The sequence below is a fragment of the Pseudonaja textilis genome, chromosome Z, assembly GCF_049901715.1.
Source record: "Pseudonaja textilis isolate UNSWEBS1 chromosome Z, rPseTex1.2, whole genome shotgun sequence".
Taxonomy (NCBI): domain Eukaryota; kingdom Metazoa; phylum Chordata; class Lepidosauria; order Squamata; family Elapidae; genus Pseudonaja; species Pseudonaja textilis.
The window spans coordinates 116,859,444-116,878,734 of record NC_142008.1 but is presented as its reverse complement, the minus strand read 5'-3'; the positions used below and the strand labels follow the sequence as shown (position 1 = coordinate 116,878,734).

The window sequence follows — 19,291 nt, the reverse complement described above, 5'->3', positions numbered from 1 at the left end:
TTCATCAGCTGTCCCCGACCCATTCTGTCCTATATTTCCTTCTTTCTGGCTCAGCTGAATCATGCAGCACAGCTGATTTCCACACTTCAGCTGTTCTACTTACTGGGGCTGCCCTAGAAGGAAAGCAGCTGAACTTCAAATTGGTATATTCGTCCCTGGTCACCACCAATTGTAATACACACATGCTTACATGCATACCACACAAGGAACACACAAATTTTTCTTAATTGCTTTTTCTTAACTGCTGCTTGTTCTTTAATTGAGGTCTCAACAGAATAATGTAGCATTTGGGGAAAAAGATACAAGACAGCAATCCACCACTGGATGCTAGGATGGAGAAGATCTCCACAGCCACCATATACTTCCCCTTTGTGCTCAGATAGGTAGGGACAAAAGTCAACCAAACACTACAAAACATCAGCATGCTGAAGGTGATAAACTTGGTTTCATTGAAAGCATCTGGCAACTTTCTGGCAAAAAAAGCCACCCTAAAACTAATGATGGCTAGAAATCCTAAGTAGCCCAGGACAAGATAGAACATGACAGAAGATCCCATATTACATTCTGCTATGATTTCACTAATGAGAGAATGCATATCCAAATTTGGGGAGGGAGGAGAGGTTGCCATCCACCAAGAACAAATACTTGCTTGAACAAGGGTGCAGGAAATAACAATGGAACTGGCCAATTTTCTCCCCAAACATTTCCTCATGTTGGACCCTGGTTTGGTGGCCATGAAAGCTACAACTACAGTGATGGTTTTAGCTAATACACAGGAAACGGCCACCGCAAAAACAATGCCAAAAGCAGTTTGGCAAAGAAAGCAAGTGGTCTTGTTAGGCTGTCCAAAAAACAGTAAAGATGAAAGAAAGCAAAGGAGAAGGGACAGAAGGAGTGTAAATGTCAATTCCTGGTTGTTGGCTTTGACGATTGGAGTGTCTTGGTTCTTAACAAAAGTTTTAAGGACAAAGGCTTTAGTTATAAATAGGCTAATCCCAACCAAGGCTAAACTCATCCCTAATGGCTCTTTATGAGACAGAAAGTTTAAAGTCTTGAAAACACATCGATCTTGCTTCTTGCTTGCATATTGATCTTCTGGACATGGGGAAAAAATCAACCATATCTGGACATTGAAAAAAAGAAATTAAAACATTGACCATGTGTGGCCCAAGAGACATTTCCATATTCTATTCAACCTAATCCCCCCCCATTGAACATTGTTGTGTTATCCTATGTCTTAATGTTGTATTTAGCAAGTATAGGATTAACTCTTATTTGGAGCCTTTATAGTTTATAGAATATATTCTTCCTTTGAAAAGAAGATTTTGAGGGGGGGTTGTTGCTTTCTGAGCTAGGTTGTTTTCTTGTAGACATTTCATTACCCAAACTGGAATGTTACCAACTGAAAATAAGATTTGTCCAAAGGAGTGAAAATGGCTATGGGGTGAGTGTATGTTTTGCAGGGGTGGGATTCTACCAGTTAGGACTGGTTTGGGTGAACCAGTCCTAATTCTGAAGATCAGCTGTTTGCTGCAACATGCATGTGAGCCCACCCACCTGCCCCTGCTCTTTCCTGTGCTTTATTTCCTTTTTTAGACCACAGCTGATTCATGTGGCAGAGTGGTTTGCCACAGCTCAGCTGTTTTATTCACAGGGGCTGCAATAGAAGGTAAGTATGAGAGCTTTTTTAAATGTGGAACATGCACGTAATCACTGAACAGGTTGTTATACTGATGAAATCCCACCTTTGATGCTTTGGTCCACTTTTTCCCTTGGAAATGAGTGTTGGTCAGGTCAGAAGAAATATAAAAGGAAGCAGCATTTGGTGGGAATGAGTTAGTTACAATAAGAAGGATGTGTGGTGATCATCAAAGGAAATATTGAATTAATCTGGACTGGATACAAAATGAGTGGGCCATAGCTAAGAAGTACTTTGGCATGATTTGATTATAGAGAGAGGTTCAAATCACAGAATCAATACAGGAAGGAAGTGTGAAGAAAGGGAAGACTAGTGGGATTGCTGGCATGATCTTCTCAAGAAGATAAGATAGTGAATGAATAGTGTATGGATCTGGTGGATGCAAAGATGCTTTGCCAATATAATGCATGGAGGTTTCATAAATGGTATCAATATAAAGCTGATTTAGTTAGATCTCTTTTCCTATTCTAGCTTTAAGTTTGCTTGTGACTTATTCTTTCTTTGTTTCTTTTAATAAAGGTTTTGAACTGAAGGGAGAGTGGCATGATGGAAATATATTTACTGTATGCAACTGACATTAGTTTGGAGGAATCTCATAAGATCTTATTAGTAATCAAAATGCTTATCATTAAGTCACATACATATGAATATGCAATATTAATACATAATTGTTGTGGCTCCAATTCCTGAGCCTGCGTTGTTAGAGGAAGAGGACTCAGAAGATGATGATGAGGAATTGGGAATGCCTTCCTCCCCAGGACCTTCCTCTTTGGCAATGCCTTCCTCCCTGATAATACCTCAGGTTTCAACAGATAACCGAGAGGAACAGCCTGAGATTAGGAGGAGGGGGGCATATCGGAGCAGCCTCTGACAGTGAATCAAGTAGATGAATGTTGGCTTGATCCTAGGCAGTGTCATAGGAAAAAGTGTGAGCTGCAAGTTAGGAGGCATGGGCGAATCAGAGAGTGAGCTGAGTCATTGAGACACAACCCACAGGGGATAAAAGTGGGTGTGTTTTCTCTGGAGACCTTGTATGGAAGGAAGTTTTACTTTTTTTTCAGGCTTTGGTGTGATTGTTTCTTGTGGTCTGCACTGGAAGCTTTAGTGATTAATTCTTCTTGTTATCAGTTTGGACTTGGCAGGCAGCATGTGTTAGATTGCCAAGGACATTATCTGTATAAAGGAATTAACTCTGTAAAGACTGAGTCTTCTTGCCTGCCTGTATTTGTTTGAGTTTGGACTCTTCATCTTTCTTGGAAAGGAGAAAGGTGAGACATAACACATAATACACAAAAGCAGTTAAAGTTCTATGGAGATTCTCAGCCTTTCAGGTTATCATTGTCCCAAAGGTGCTTTTTTCAAGAGGAAATTGGACTTTCTTGTTTTTCTTTTAAGATGTTTCACTGAACTGAAGAAGCTTCTTGGATAAGAAGCAACACGTCTTCAAAGATAAATAAGAAAGTTCAGTTGCCTCTTGAAAAAGCACCTCTGAGACAATAAAGTGGACACTGAGCCTGCCAGCTGGAGAGTTGATAACATGGGTTAGAGACCCAATGCTGCATGACAGAATGAACTCCCATTCCTTGCCCCAGTTCCTGTCCACTGAGTAGTTAGAAAACATGCAAATGTGAGTAGATACTTTGGTGGGAAGGTAACAGCATTCCATGTGCTTTAGCTGGCCACATGACCACAGAAGCATCTTCAGAGAACACTGGCTCCCTTGGCTAAGAAACGGAGATGAGCACCTTGTCCAAGAGCCAGACATGAAAGGACAGGTAAACTTTTATCTTTCATGCACAGATATTGTTTTTTTCTTTTATCCTTCTGTTGATTTCTTATTGATCCCATTGAAAAATATTGTATTAGAAATTAGTTTCTTCTTTCCCAGATACATGGAAATGTATTCAAATTCTCCTGGCCAGCTAAACATTTGCATATGTTCCCTTGCATTAATGCATGCTGGAATATTTCTTGTACTATATTACCTACCTATTTGGTATGAAATCTCCCCTTCTGGGCAGGGAGCACAATCATAGCAACAGAATTTCTCCCCTTCTTTCTTTTTCTTTTGGTATCCAGGCTGGCAAGGATTACTACACAGAGAAAAAAGCAGAACCTATCCATAAATGTGAAAATAATTTAAGAGGGAAAAACTGGCTTTCTTCATCATATAATCTATTAAAAAAAGAAAGTTTGTATTGATTCATATGCATAAATAACATGAGTAGATTAGCAAGAATTTCCTGAGACTGGTTGGGGAGAATTTGAGAGATCAAGGACTTGCTTCCCAAATAATATTTCAGAGATAGAGATATAGTAGCCCTCAGCTCCAACTTGATTCATAAATACAATTTTTAGGACTCTATCACAGTTTATCTAGGTAATAAATATATATCAAATAAGTGTTTTGAAAATCTTAACATGGCTGAGAATAGATTCAAAGTATCATAAAATCACAGAACTATAGGAACATTTGTCTAATCTTCTGCAAGGTGTAGGAAACCCGACTAAACCTTCCATGAGAACGAGCAGTTCAGCCTTTTTATAATGGCCTCCAGAGATGGAAAACCCATCTTTATATCTAGGATGTTCCACTGTTGAACCAATTTTACTATCAAGAAGCTTTCTATGTACTTAAACAAAAACTACATAATACAATTTATTGCCATTTCTACTCCTTCTTTATGTGGTCATGAAAAACAGTTCTTTACCATTTTTACTGTAGCTAAGGGATGTCAAACTCAAGGATCATGGGGCTGGGCCAGAAACAGGGAAGGACCATCTCGTGGTGCATCTGCCAGCAAAAACAGAGCTAGGGAGGGCCAGCTGGGCCCTGTTTTGGACATGATGGCCTTTTGCAGCTCTCTGCCAGCAAAAAAAAAAAAAAAAAAAAAAAGCTCAGGAAGGCCCTCCTGGGCTCTGTTTTCAGTTATGATGGCCTCCTGCAGCCCTCTCCGAGTGAAAATAGAGTTCGGGGATGCTGCATGAACTGGCTATGTCCCCCTGGCCATGCCCCCCAGTCCTCCAGGTCAAACACAACCCTGATGCAGCCCTCAGTGAAACTGAATTTGATACCCCTACTGTAGCTTCCTTTTATGTATTGTACATAGTTATCATCTCTTTCTTAAGTTTCCTCTTCTTCAAAGAGAAAATCCCAAGTTTCTTCATCCTGTCCTCATATGGCATGTCCTTGAATCTTTCTATCATTTTTATTGCTCCCGTCTCTAATTTTTCAATATTCCTCTGGATGGCAGCATTCCAGCAACCCTCCATTCCAATCAAAAACTCTGAGACAGGCATATCTCAAAGGTTCCTTTATTTGGATAGTAACTGGCACAACTATGGAATCCAGAATCTGAAAGTTTCAGGCTTCCTTGGAAAAATCAAAACTACAAATCCATCCCCACTTAGCCATCACCACATCACACAGTCCAAACACTATCCAGCATAAAGTAAAATTTCATTATTCACCACACTCAACAAAACCAACAAAATAATTTTACTTTGTCTAACTAGATATACTCAAATTATTTCCTCCCTCCCACTTTCTCAGGCTCAATTGTGGCAGCATGGGAACATTGAATCTTAATATGGCTTCCAAAACTGACACTGGAAAGGTGGTGCCCAAAATAATACACAATATTCCATACAAGTCCTCAGCAAGTAGAAAGGAATAATGACTTCATGTGCTTTTGATGCAACACATTTTTAATGCAGAACTGTGTTAGTGATTCTAACTGTTGTCTCCTAGCTTACATCTTTAAATGTTGAGAGTATGGCACATGAGGACTGTTAGTTCCACCATTGTGCTAAAACTTGATGTTATTCAAAATAGTTTTCTGAATAAATAAATTCTCTGAAATTATCCATCAAATTAAGCCATTAGTGGTGGTTTTAATAAACCATCTTTAGTAAAAAGACAACAGGAGTCTCATAGCACCTTTTTACCTCACAGTTTTTATTAAAAACCACACACTCACTTTCTCAGTAGCACAGAGTACCTAAATTGATATCGGATTTAAATTGGAGTGAAGCAGGGAGAAGGGAGGACTCAATAATTTAAAATCCCTTGTGTTTGTTGAATTCTTGTTTCATTTGTCTAATCTTAGACCAACTTGACTCTACAATGATTGGATAAAATGATGTGGTAAGCAGAAGCCATGGTGGTGCAGTAGGTAGAATGCAGTACTGCAGGCTAACTCTGCCCACTGTGAGGAGATTGATCCTGACAGGCTCAAGGTTGACTAGGCCTTTCATCCTTTTGAGGTTGGTAAAATGAGGACCCAAATTGTTGGCGGCAATATGTAAACTGCTTATGTTAGTGTTCCAAGTAATGTATCCATAGAAATCAGAACTCCAAGGCAGGTAAATTCCTCAAAGAACAGTTTTATTGGATACATCACATTGGCACAACTGGTGAAAGCCAACTCTAAAAGTTCTGGTGGCTTTCACCTAACTAAAAGTAAAAGTTTCTTCTCCACCCAGATTACTGATCACACTGTCCAATCCAGTTGCTAGACAGTTGCTTGGTTACTTCCCCTCCTCTGGCCAACTACCTGTGAGAATGTCCTTGGTTCCCATGGGAAAATTTTTATTGCTTTGGCTACAAAATCCCATCTAACTATTTCCCCATTTCCTCTGTTGTATGGCAACCCTGAAGCCTCCAAGATGGCCCAAGCCAGGTTCACCTCAGGGTTGACAACTTAGAGAATTCTGTGATGTATTATAAAGAGGTGTATAAGTGCTAAGTGCTATTGCTACTGCTATTGCTCTTCATTTCAAAATATAGCTACTCATACAGGGCCAATTCCTAAGCCAGAAGAAATGTCTAATCCATCAAATATTTTTTTTCAGATAAAGGAGTAGAGGATTTAAATTGAGAAAGTTCACCTGGTTGAAAAGCCTGTGCCAGCTCTTTCTATCTTGGTAAAAGCTGAAGGTCTGCCCTTCCTTGGTAGCTATCCTTCCAAATTTCACTTTCGTGAGGAGTTGTTTGGGAATATGACCATCTTCATTAGATCAAAACCAGTGGCAACCTCCATTTTATCATTAAAAGCCACTCTTTCTCCAGCTGAATTGTTGAAGGAAACGCCTTTAAGAAACCAGTGAAGCTGTGAGAAAAAGAAAGAACAGCTAAAACATCATATATAACGCAGTGGGAAAATTGACCCAAGCTACAGTTCAGTTAGTTGATCAACTTGTGGGAAGCCACCACCCTCTCCTAGAATGAAATATTTTGAGGAATATTAAAAAGAAGGCAGGATAAAATATTTCCCCTGAAAGAGAAATATATTTTTAAGGGACACAGAAACTCAAAGTCCCAGCACCTTGTCCCCAAGCAGATACTGAGCAGGAGCAGCTTTTACAAAGGCAGACTTGGTAATCCATTATTCCCTCCACCAAAGTCCGAACAAAGGCAGAGTGATAGTATTAGCCCCCACTCAAGATCCAAACCAGGACAAAGCCATTAAGCCATAACAATAATTATCCAACACACTTTTAGAACACAAGCTTACTCACTGCATCATCTCAGAAGTCCAAACTTCAACCAAACCTGGGAACTCAGACAACCTATAGAACCAGCTATGACCCATATATAAGCCTTACAACAATCAATAGAATACATGTTCTTGCACAGGAACAAGAAGCTCAAGTGCAAGGCTCAGAGAAGGTATAACCCACTCCCACACTCTCAGCTCCATGTGGTCAGCTGCACCAGAACTCATATGGTTCTGCTTCATCATCTTCTTTTAAATCAGCTTCAAACATTTTGTCTCCAGTGCCTATTTCCTGACTTGGAGTTGAACCATATTGATATTTCTTCCAACTAACTGCTACATACTTTTATCTTAACCCTCACCAGTCTAAGATGAAATGCACATAGCATTTCAATCACAGATTTTACATAATGTTTCAGACTCCAAAGCCAAACTAGTTGAGAAGTCATGTATCTCTTCATAGCAGGAAAGTCTAGATTTTGTTCTCTCCTTGGCTTGCTGGCTTGTCTTATTTATTTACTTAATAAAATTTGTTATGGCTGCCAAAATCCAATAAATGATTAACACAGCTAAAACCATAAAGCAAAATGAAGCCTAGACTTAAAACAACCACATTAATAAAAACACAACAGAGCCCCCATAAACACAGGGCTGAGAGTAGAGTCAAGTTTTAAAGATTTTAAAGATTTTCTGGAACCTCAACAACATAGAACACAGAATAATAGAATTGGAAGGGACCTTGGAGATTTTCTAGTCCAACTTCCTGCTCGAGCAGGAGACCTAATATCATTTCAGCAAATGGTTGTCTAGCCTATTTTTGAAAGTTTCCAATGATGGAGCACTCACAACTTCTGAAAGCAAGTTGTTACACTGGTTAATTGTTCTCACTATTGGGAAATTACTCCTTAATTCTGGGAAGAAGAATGTAATTATTTGATGAATTCAGTGACTAGGACTGAACCAAATAAAAATTATTTTGGAAATGGTTACTCCAATTATAATACCTTAAAAGTATAAAGGAGAGAACATGAGAGAGAGTTTAGCTTATTTTTTTTACTCATTCTCCCTTTAATGCATCCTTAGAAATTGAAAGAATAAGTTGGTTCCAGAGGGTGGAGACAGTGACAATGTAGACATACCAAAAAAGAAGGATGTTGGCATTCAAAGCTTAAGGGAAAAATATGTTCCAATTTTCTTTTGCAGTAGTCTAAGTTAAAAATTACATTCCTTTTGAATATCCTTCTTTGAAACAATTTCCCCACCCAGTCAAAATCGAATAAGGCAGGTCTCCTGGGCCAATTACAACCACAGCAATAAAAAGTCTCATGGATTCTTTCTGTCTCTGCTGCAGTATAATGCTAGTTCGCCTCCTCCTTGTGGTGCACCCTGGATAGCACAGTAGTGTGAACCAAATGACTAGCAACAATTGGCAGCCAGACTATATTGAAGAATTGGCAGTTCATGACAGTTGACAGCCAGACATCTTTGTAGAACTCCTGACTCTCTAAATACATGGCAATGGATAAACAATGGATATCAGGCCCACAAGATAGATTGGGGACATTGCCATGGGGTCTTGTCTCTACTCCTCAGTATGACTGTGATGCTCCTCGACAAAATATCTATCACATTGTGTCCAGATGTCATCAAGAGCTTACACCAGCACTGGGTTTGGTTTCTTCAGTGTGGACCACCCTGTCCTTAGATGACTGGGTGGACTGGATGTTGACATTTGAACTACTGTGGGTCCATGTATTTGCAATATGCTAGATAAACAAATAAATCTGTCGCAGCTAATCTTTTTTTTAAACAAGGTTTATTCAGTTTTCCATATTTTAATGTCTCTTTTTAGTAAACAGCATGATTACAGATTTCACATATACATACAAATATGACCATGATTACATATTCAATTTTTATATCCAATTCCTTATCTTAACAGTGCTTTTATACATTTTCTATTTTATTGTATTATTCCAAATATTTATCTCATTATTTAATTCACTTATGATAACTTCCTAATCGTTATACTTTAGTGCTTTTAACTGTCACATTTGTAACTGTCACATTTCATCTTAAATTCTGATTTAAAAAAAAGACACTTCTATAAATTGGTTTCCCCCCTTGAAATCTCAATAGAAGTGTGCCACCTCTAAGTTATAAATTCATTTATTTTCACCCCCCCCCCCTTTTTTTTAAAATATAGTTTATTAATTTTTACAATTAAAACCAGTCACAATACATACACAAATAAGCAAAAGAAAGAAAGAAAGAAAAGAAAGAAAAGAGAAGAGGAAGAGAGGGAAAGGATTTTAAGAAAAGAAAGAAAGAGGTTACAGGATTAAAAGTATTCTTATTTTAACAGTTTGCAAGATCTTCTTTTGTTTTCATCACCTTAACTTGTGTCATATAACCACACCTGTTTTTAACTTATATCGCTACCTCTTTATTATGTATTGATACTTTTCTTTTATGCCTTATAATATATTATTTATCTTTGGTCAATCCAATTATACCAACAATTCCAGCTGTCATAGTATAGTGAAGTGTCTTTGTTTTTAGCGCCAAAGTCAATTTATCCATTTCTGCGCATTTTGAGATTTTTCAATAATCATTTCTTCTGATGGAATTTGGTGTTGTTTCCAATGTTGAGCGAAGGCTAATCTGGCCGCTGTTAAAATGTGTATTGTTATGTATTTGGTTTTTGGAAATTTGCTTATCAAAAATCCCTAGTAGGAAGGACTCTGGTTTGTATTCGATCTGCTCTTTGGTGATTTCCTCCAACCAAGTTTTGATTTTCTTCCAATACTTTTGGGTTTCTGCACAGGACCACCACATATGGAAAAAGGTTCCTTCTTTTTTCCTACACTTCCAGCAATGCGAACTCATGTTGGGGTGCATCTTCGCTAACCTCGAAGGGGGAGATGCCATCTATAAAACATTTTATAAAGATTTTCCTTGTATGCTGCCGATTTGGTAATCTTATTGTTTCTGCCCCAAACTTTCTCCCATTCCGCTAATGTGATGCTGCGCCCTACGTTCTTACTCCAAGCAATCATATTTCCTTTTACGATTTCTTCTTCTAGTTCTGTTTCTAATAAGTAGTTATAAAATTTTGTTATGTTTTTTTTATTTGATCCTAATAAAATTTTATCTAGCTGTTGCAGTTTGTTATTAATTCCAAATTCTTTTTTGTCTTGTTTATAACTGCTTTGAATCTGAAGATAAACCCATTGATCAATTTTATGTCCTTGCTCTTGAAGATCCAGCCTCGGTTTCAAATTTCCTTGTGGGTCTAATAAGTCTTTGTATTTAATCATTTTGGTAAGCTCCAAATTGTTTGGGTGAATCATTGCCTCCATTGTTGAAATCCATACTGGTACTTTTGTATAATTTTTTTCCTTATTTTCCTCCAAATTGTTAATAGTGCGTCTCTAATTAAATGTCTATGGAAATATTTTTGACTGGTTTTCCCTACGTCCCATAGAAAGGCGTGCCACCCCCTTTGTAAATCATGGCCTTCTAGAAATAGTATTCTTTTATTGGTTAAATTCACCCAATCCTTCAACCAAACTAATGAGGTGGCCATATGGTATAACTCCCAGTTTGGAAATGCTAACCCTCCCCTGCTCTTCATATCCTGCATTGCTTTTACATTTATTCTGGGTTTTTTCCTTGCCAAATAAATTTCAGGGTTGTTCTATTGAGTTCTTCAAAAAACTTTTTATGTAATTTAATTGGGATTGTTTGGAATAAATACAAAATTTAGGGAGAATGTTCATTTTAATAGTAGCAATTTGGCCTAGTAGTGAAATTTGAAGTTTCCCCCACGATTCTAAATCTTTCTTTACCTGATGTATCAGTTTATCATAATTGTTTTCTTTAAGTGTCTTACAGTGTGGGTTAGCCAAATTCCTAAGTATTTCACTTTCTTTGTCACTTGTATCTGCATTATTTCTTCTAGTTCTATTTTCTGTTTTTCTGTTAGGTTTTTGGTCATTAATTTGGGGGTTTTTTTGTTTATTTTAAGTCCGCTACTGCTCCAAATTTCTCTAATTCACTCATCAATTTTGGTCCCCTGTCTTTTGGTTCTTCAAGGAAGAAAATCATGTCGTCCGCAAACGCTTGCAATTTATATTCCTCTTTCTTAACTGTTAATCCCTTTATATCTGAATTCCGCCTAATTCGTGTTAATAATGTCTCTAATGCTAATATGAAGAGCAGGGGAGAGAGTGGGCAACCCTGTCTCACTCCTTTTTCTATCTTTATTGGGCGGGTGCATTCCCCATTCACTATTATATTAGCTTGTTGTGTGTCATATATAGTTGTTATAATATTTTCAAATTTGGTACCCAGATTCAAATTATAAATTTTTTGAATTAAAATTGCCAATTCAAATTATCGAAAGCTTTTTCTGCATCTAGAAACATGAGTGCTACTTGTCTCTCTGGGTGGGCTTCATAAAATTCTAGTACGTCTAATACTATTCTTAGATTATTCTTTATTTGCCTAGTTGGAAGGAATCCATTTTGATCTTCATGTATATACAAGTTTAGCAATCTTTTTAATCTGTTTGCTATAATAGAAGTGAATATTTTATAATCAGTATTTAAGAGTGAAATCGGCCTGTAATTGTTTATATACCTGGGATCTGTATCCTCCTTCGGGATCAGCGAGATCAGTGCCCCCTCCATGAGTCCGGCATCCTAGCTGCTAGTAAAACGTCATTAAAAACTTCCACCATAAGTGGTCTGATTTGATCTGCTATTGCCTTGTACAGCTCCCTGGGATCCCGTCTGGGCCCGGGTTTTATTATTTTTCTGGCTCTCTATTGCTGATTTCAATTCCGATTCAGTAATGTCTTTATTTAATAGTTCAGCCATTTCTTCCCCAATTGCCTTATCCTTTACTTCATCTAGATAATTCCTTATTCTATCTTCACTGACATCCTCTCTTTGTATAAATCTTCAAAGTATTTATGAATGATTTCTTTTTTCTGTTCTATTTCCTGGTATGTATCTCCTTTGCTATCTATTAACTGGTATATCAGTCTCTTCTCTTTCTTTTTTTTCAATTTATAAGATAGCCATCTTCCTGGCTTGTTGGCATGTTCAAAATAGATTTGTCTAGTTAAGTTCAAATTCATAGTCATTTTCTCTTGATCAATTAAATTCAGTTTGTGTTTGACTATACTTATCTGATTTTGCAGTTTGGATTCTTTTGGGTTATTTTGTAGAAGGGTTTCTAGCTCCTTAATTCTCTGTTGTAATTTGTTTTGTTGGGAATATTTTTCCTTGTTTCTCTTAGCATTATAAGAGATTGTTGTGCCTCTTATAACCGCCTTCATTGTATCCCAGACATTTTGTTTCGTGGTTTCTCCGTTATCATTTTCTTTAATAAAAAAATCAATTCCTCCTTTAATTTATTAATATATTCTTTCTCTCTTATTAATTGAGTGTTTAAGGTCCATCTTTTCTTTGGTTTTGCCCTGCCCTTCCATATTACCTGTATTGGATTATGGTCTGCCCATTCATTAGGCAAAATTTCCACTTCTTTTGTCTCATTTGCTATCTCTCCACTCATCCATGCCATATCAATCCGTGTCCATGTTTGGTGGGGATTTGAATAAAATGTAAATTGTCTTTTTTCAGGATGTAATCTTCTCCATATATCTGTCAGATTTAGCTCTTTCATCATTTCCCTACAAATCTTGGGGAGCTCTCTCTTCCCCTTTTTATTCTTCCCGGCATTACTGTGATCTTTTTGGAAATCAGCAATGGAGTTGAAGTCCCCTACCATACAAATATTTCTTTTTTGCAATTCAACCAATTTTCCATATAGGTGTTTAAAAAACTCTTTTTGGTCTCCATTTGGGGCATATATTACTACTAAAAGAATTGGAATATCATTAATCCAGATCTGCAAACCCAGAGTCCTTCCTTCTAAGTCCGACCATATTAGCTCAGATTTCAAATCCTCTTTCACATATACTGCGATTCCCTTCTTTTTCTCCTCATCTGCTGGTGTGGTAAATAATTTTCCTAATTTCGGGCATTCTAAATATTTTTCATCCTTCTTCTTTATATGGGTTTCTTGCAGGCACGTTATATCTGCATTATGTTTAATTAATTTAGATAATATCCTTTTTCTCTTAATTGTTGAATTTAAACCATTTATGTTTATTGATAGTAATTGTTCTAGGGAAGTACATATACGATTCACTAGAAGATGTGTTCGAGACATGATAAATAGAACCTCAAGAGATAAAACTATAACCTACAAAGAGAAAGAAATTGTGATTCTTAAACAGATACCGAGGAGAATAAGGGAACAAAGGCGTGACTATAAATTTCTGGCAGCATATTTAAATAAAAAAAGAATCACATTTAAATGGCTTATTCCAGAAGGAATGTTAGTGTCATGGAAAGAGAGGAAAATCAAAATAGATACTATGGAAAAAGCCCAGGATTTTTACGAACGGATGGTGGGCCCACAGGAGCAAAGTAGTAGGGAGAAATTGGACACAAAGTTTCAAGAAGAATACAGTGGACATAAAAATAGAACTGGAACGGTAGGAAACCAAGAAAATACCTATCCACAACAAAAGACAGAAGGAACTACATCAATACAAGCGCAAGAAGAGAGAGGAATTGTTACACAACAAAGAGCAAAACAAAACTAAATAGATGGGAGAAGAAAAAAATTTTTCACCCTTTTAAATCTCATTAAAACATTTAACATTATTACCTAAAACATTAAACTTAATAATCCCTTTAAAACTACATAGCATATATAAATCAGATTCTGCATGATTTTTCTCCTTTTAAATTTCATTAAATCCACCCCCCCAAAGGACATATTAATCTACTCATTCAAACAATAAAACAATCCTAAGCCCTAAAATTAATTCCATTTCAGCTGTCTTCTTATATCATTTCATTTATTTTCATATATTTAATACACATATTCCGTTAATTATTCCATTCATATTTAAACCAAAAAAGCCAACATTCCAATCTTAAAAATATTTCAATATATCTAATAAACTTATTCCATTATTTGTTACAATTATCTCTCTAAATAAAGAGGAAGAGCATTAGATTCCATTATCCAAAAAATAACAATTCTGTTTTTCCATCTTGTCAGTCTATATGTCCCTATTTCATAACTATAAATTTATTTATATTACCCCTCAATACCTTGCAAAATCCCCTTTCTATATAATAATCACCCATTATCTCTGTGTCCAATTAAGGATTTACCCATTTTTTTTACAATTCCCATATTTATTTATTTCCAAATCCTGTTTCTTCTCCTTTCTTTCCCCCTGTCTTTTCTCCTTTGTTCTTTCACTCCAGTTTTTATCCCTCTCTCTATTTATAGCTTCCTTTCACCCTTTGAATTTCTGCTGACTCTTTTTCCCTTTTTTAATTTTTCAGATATTCCCCTTTCTATTTAATTTCTTAAATCTCCTGTATTTATTTCCAACTCTTTTCTTCTTTCTTTCAAGAGTTCTTGGTTCTCGATGACCACTAAAGATGGTCTCTTCTATGATTTAAAGTTTATTTCCAACAGCCAACTTTTCTTCCTCTCAAGTTTTTAAGTCTCCACTAATCCAGTGCCAAATTCATGTCAGAATCAGCAACTAATCCAAAGGCAGAATCTTCCTAATTCTTTCTTTGTTACAATGTTTCAATTTTTCAAAGTTCCTGCTTTATTGTATCAATTTCCATGCAATTTCAAGAAACAAGAGTTTTTAAAAAGAAAAACAAGTTGAGTTTAACTGAGATGGCACTCTTTATTATGCTAAGTCTTCACCCCCTTTTCTTTTTTCTTCTCTACTATTCAGAGCTTTTTAATCCACAATTTTCCAACAAGAAAAAAATCAAATCCAGTTGATATTAAATTTCCTCTTTAACAGTCTATAGTTCAGCTTTATTAGTGCCAATATAAAATCAAAGTATACTTATCCAAGTTGATTATATAGTTCCTTCTCCAGCTTCTACTTTTTGTGGTTTCAAAGCCCCAACGCTATCAAAAGCACTTAGATCCTTTCTTAAAGATTCTTTGAAATGTTAATCCTGGGGGTATCTTCCATTTGATTATATTGTCCCATTCCTCCTTCTTTCTCTCTCTCCTGCACAATCTTATTCCAGTCTGATCTTCCCCTTCAGGGTGGCCATTTTAGACCATTGTTTCAGGCGTCTTTGGGAGGGAACAATTGCCAAGCCGGGGAGGGGATTTGTGATTCTCCTCAAACCAGCTGATGGTCTCCCCTTCCTCTGCTACCCCTATGAGTTAGCTTCTGCCCCGAATCCAAATGATTGGGGCTCTCCAATGCTGAAGCACGAACCAAAGCCATGCACAATCTCAGTCAGTGGTCCCTCTTTGGGGAAGCTCAAAACAGGAAGTCCTGTCTCAGCTAATCTTGAATGGCACCTCTTCTGAGTGTTCTTGAACAAGGATAAAAATACATAAAATACAAGTAGCACCAGCACTTAGATTTATATACATCTTTACAGTGCTTCACAGCCCTCTCTAAGCAGTTTACAGAGTCAGCATAATATTTTTCCCAACAAGTTGGATCCTCATTTTGCCTACCTTGGAAGGATGGAAGGCTGAGTCCACCTTGAGCCTGGTGAGATTCAATCTGCCAAATTGCAGGTAGCTGCCAGTCAACAGAAGTAGTATGCAGTGCTGCACTCTAACCACTGCACCACCATGGCTCAAGCACAGAAATAAACAAAGAATTGGCATGCATTCACCAAGAACAAAAATTATGATTCCATTGCAACTTATCTGAAGGCTATTTCACTTACCAAAAATGTGTTCCTAATAATAAAGTTATTTTGTTTTTGAGAAATTACCTAGCCCTATCCCATTTGTATCAGAAGCACCTAAGAGGCTTCCAGGTTGAAAGAATTAGCTGGTGACATTACTGTTGCCCTGGAGATGTCTCCTTTCATGTTAATCTGTCTACTGAAGTGGGACCTATTTATCTACTAGTGATTACTCACTTTCAAATTTCTAGGTTAGCAGGAGTTGGAGCGAATGATAGGACTTCATCCCACCACAAAGGAACACTCTGGTCTTGAACATGAGCTTGCAAATCATGAATCCAGTATCCTAACCACAGGAGCCACCATGATCCTTATTACCTGCCAAGGTTGAAGTTCTTGACCTACAAGTCTGTTTCTTTTCATTAACATTTGGTGGAGGGACCTAAATGAAGACATGGCATGTAAAGCATGTGCCAAAAGATAGACAGCATTAAAGATATTGAAGCTGTAACCAGTCATCTGCATTTCAAAAACAGCATCTGGAAGCACCTCCAACTTCTCTACCCCAGTGCATATTTTATTGTGCTCCACTGATTCTTTGGAATTTGAAAGTGTACAGTGAAAGGCTTGCTCCCAAAAATCCTTTAGGAAATTGTCCCCTTGTTCTGAGCAGCCTTTTAGGTTCTGAAGGTAGGTCTGAAACCCGAGTGGTTCATTTGAAGGAACCTCAAACGATATGGTGCCTTGGAATAATTCTGAATTCCAGCTGGTTACAAGGCCCATGATGGTGAAATCAACCTGCGCAGTCACAATCCACAGCTTTCCCATTGGTGCATTTTCCTGATGAAAAGAATCAGACTGAAACATTAAAAAAATCAGCCACATACCTGTGAGAATTTCTCCATACACAATAAATATGTTGGCTCTGTTGTCCATGACATATTGATAAGTACTTGAGGATACTTCGTTGATTTGGGTTAATGATGGCAAATGACCTTGGCTTGGGATTCTTTGTATGAAGGCCGAACAGATTCCATTCTGGAAAAACAAAGGCTCCAAGATCTTCAAGAAATGATCTCCGCTCTCATCTCTCAAAACAATGAGTCCAATCCAGGTCCATCCAAAATGCTTCAGTAATTTGACAATTCCTGCATACTGAAGGGCTTCATTTGAAACCATGCGATAAAAGGAAGGAAATCGTGCAGGGTTGTTTTGTTCAGAGGCGAAAGAACCATATGTGAGCTAAAAAAAACCACACATATATTTACTGTAAGAAACATCTTTCAGTCTTTGTGATTGCCTTTTTAGAGCATGGAGTCTCAAATCATGATTTGAATGTCTTTTCTTCATTCTAAGTAAACAATGCTGGTCTATGGGAAAATGAAATAATTTCTAAAAAAGAATAACAAGAAGCTTGATTCAGACAAAATATAGAATAGAAGGGACAAAAATACATTTGAAGAACTTACCTGTGGAATTTTATAAAGGGTTAAGATGTCAGAAATGTGGAAGGATATATCAGAGCCAAGTCCACCAATGATGGCCATGAGATTTTTGTGGATGTTGCATGCATAATTGGGGACAAATCTATCAAATTTGAAGAGCAGGTCCAGGGTGGTCTGATAAGTCATCTTCTCATTGTAATAACTATCATAGATGTGGAAACCAAGTGTGACATTGGGCAAGATCTGGGAATTTTGGTTGATCTCATTTACTGCAAATACCAAGCCCAAGACATGTTGATAGAACTTTGTCACTATGCTGAAAGACAGTTATATTCAGATTCTACAACCCATATAACTGTTTTATTTTGTTTTATCAGTCTCTGGATCCATTTTACTTGCTACAAACAATCTAAAATTTTAAAAAAATATCAATAGAAACAAAATGAAGTGTTGTTTATGTCATTATGGAGATAAGCTGCAAAAATAGCCAGAAAGAGAAGAGGAATAGTCCAAAAGATGTATAAGACAAGGAAGAATAGAAAGATCTTAGATGAATTCATGAAAGGTTGTATAACTTTGAAATCAATGTGGAGAATATAAATAGTAGATATGTTTGGTATTATTTCAAAGAAATGCTTCAGAAATATTTAGTTTCATTCAAAATTAAAATACAAGCTCACACACACACACAATTAGGGAACAAATTTGGATAAGCAAAGCACCCTCCTAGTGAAGCTTTAAAGCAACCATGAGTTGCCCTTGCAGCTGCTTCAAATACTTTTTTTTTGGTATGCTTTATCCGGGGATTCCCCAAACCAAATACAATAAATAAGCATCCAAACACACATGCAGAAAGCTAGGGAACTGATCCTTGTTTCTATCCCATCCACAAATCACTTTATATACATAGAGGTGGTCTGGTCAAAGAGATAGAATGAGGGTTGAATCAAAAGCAGATGAAAATATTAATGAAACAATTCATTGATTAATGCAAGGGTCTTAAAACTTAACAAGTTTAAGGCTTTGGACTTCAACTCCCAGATTTCCTGAGCTAACATGACTGGAGGAAGAATTCTTGGAGTTGAAGTCCACAAGTCTTAAAGATGTCAAGTTTGAAGATCCCCTGATGATTAATGAATCAAGAGGAAAGGAATGACTGAGAAAGTTCTGTTTGGAAGAAATGGATGAGATCCTCAAAAAGAGAGATTTTTAACATGGAACAGTTTTTTTTTAATATATTAAGTTGTTAATTGAAAGATGAAAGCCTGTTAGGTGTAGGGATTAAGGAATCAGGCTGGAATCCAGCCATTTTAAGAGTTCTAGCTCTGTCTGGAGCATGAAGTCAGATATGGGTGACCTTGTGCCAGTTACTGTTGCTCAGTTCTAGGAAGAATGCAAGGACGAATCACTTCAGAAAATACTGCCAAGAAAATTGCAGGGAGTAGTCCAGGCCATTGTCAGGAATGAACACTGACTTGACAGCGCAGCTCTTCATGATAAACTTTTGTAAAGTATCTTGCCTTGTCTGGAACTTGCATCATTATATTATATTATATTATATTATATTATATTATATTATATTATATTATATTATATTATATTATATTATATTATATTATATTATATTATATTATATCATTATATTATATTATAATATATTATGTTATATCATATCATATCATATTTATTACATTACATTGCATCCTTAAAAAATCATTAAAAAATCAGATACATTCTTTTGTCTATGTCCATCATGGTTTCCTAAGCTAAACAAACTGAGTACCCTGCCTGACAGAGTTGAAAGCATAGAATCACTCATTCAATCAATAGAAGAATTCTTAGCCAGGCATTTTGAAACAACTATACAAG

At 36.7% G+C, this 19,291-nt stretch overlaps 1 pseudogene; it reads right to left on the bottom strand.

Annotated features, from left to right (window-relative positions):
• Positions 1 to 223: 223 nt before the first annotated feature.
• On the bottom strand, positions 224 to 18,917 carry LOC113451747 (vomeronasal type-2 receptor 26-like; annotated as a pseudogene).
• Between the last annotated feature and the right edge of the window lie 374 nt (positions 18,918 to 19,291).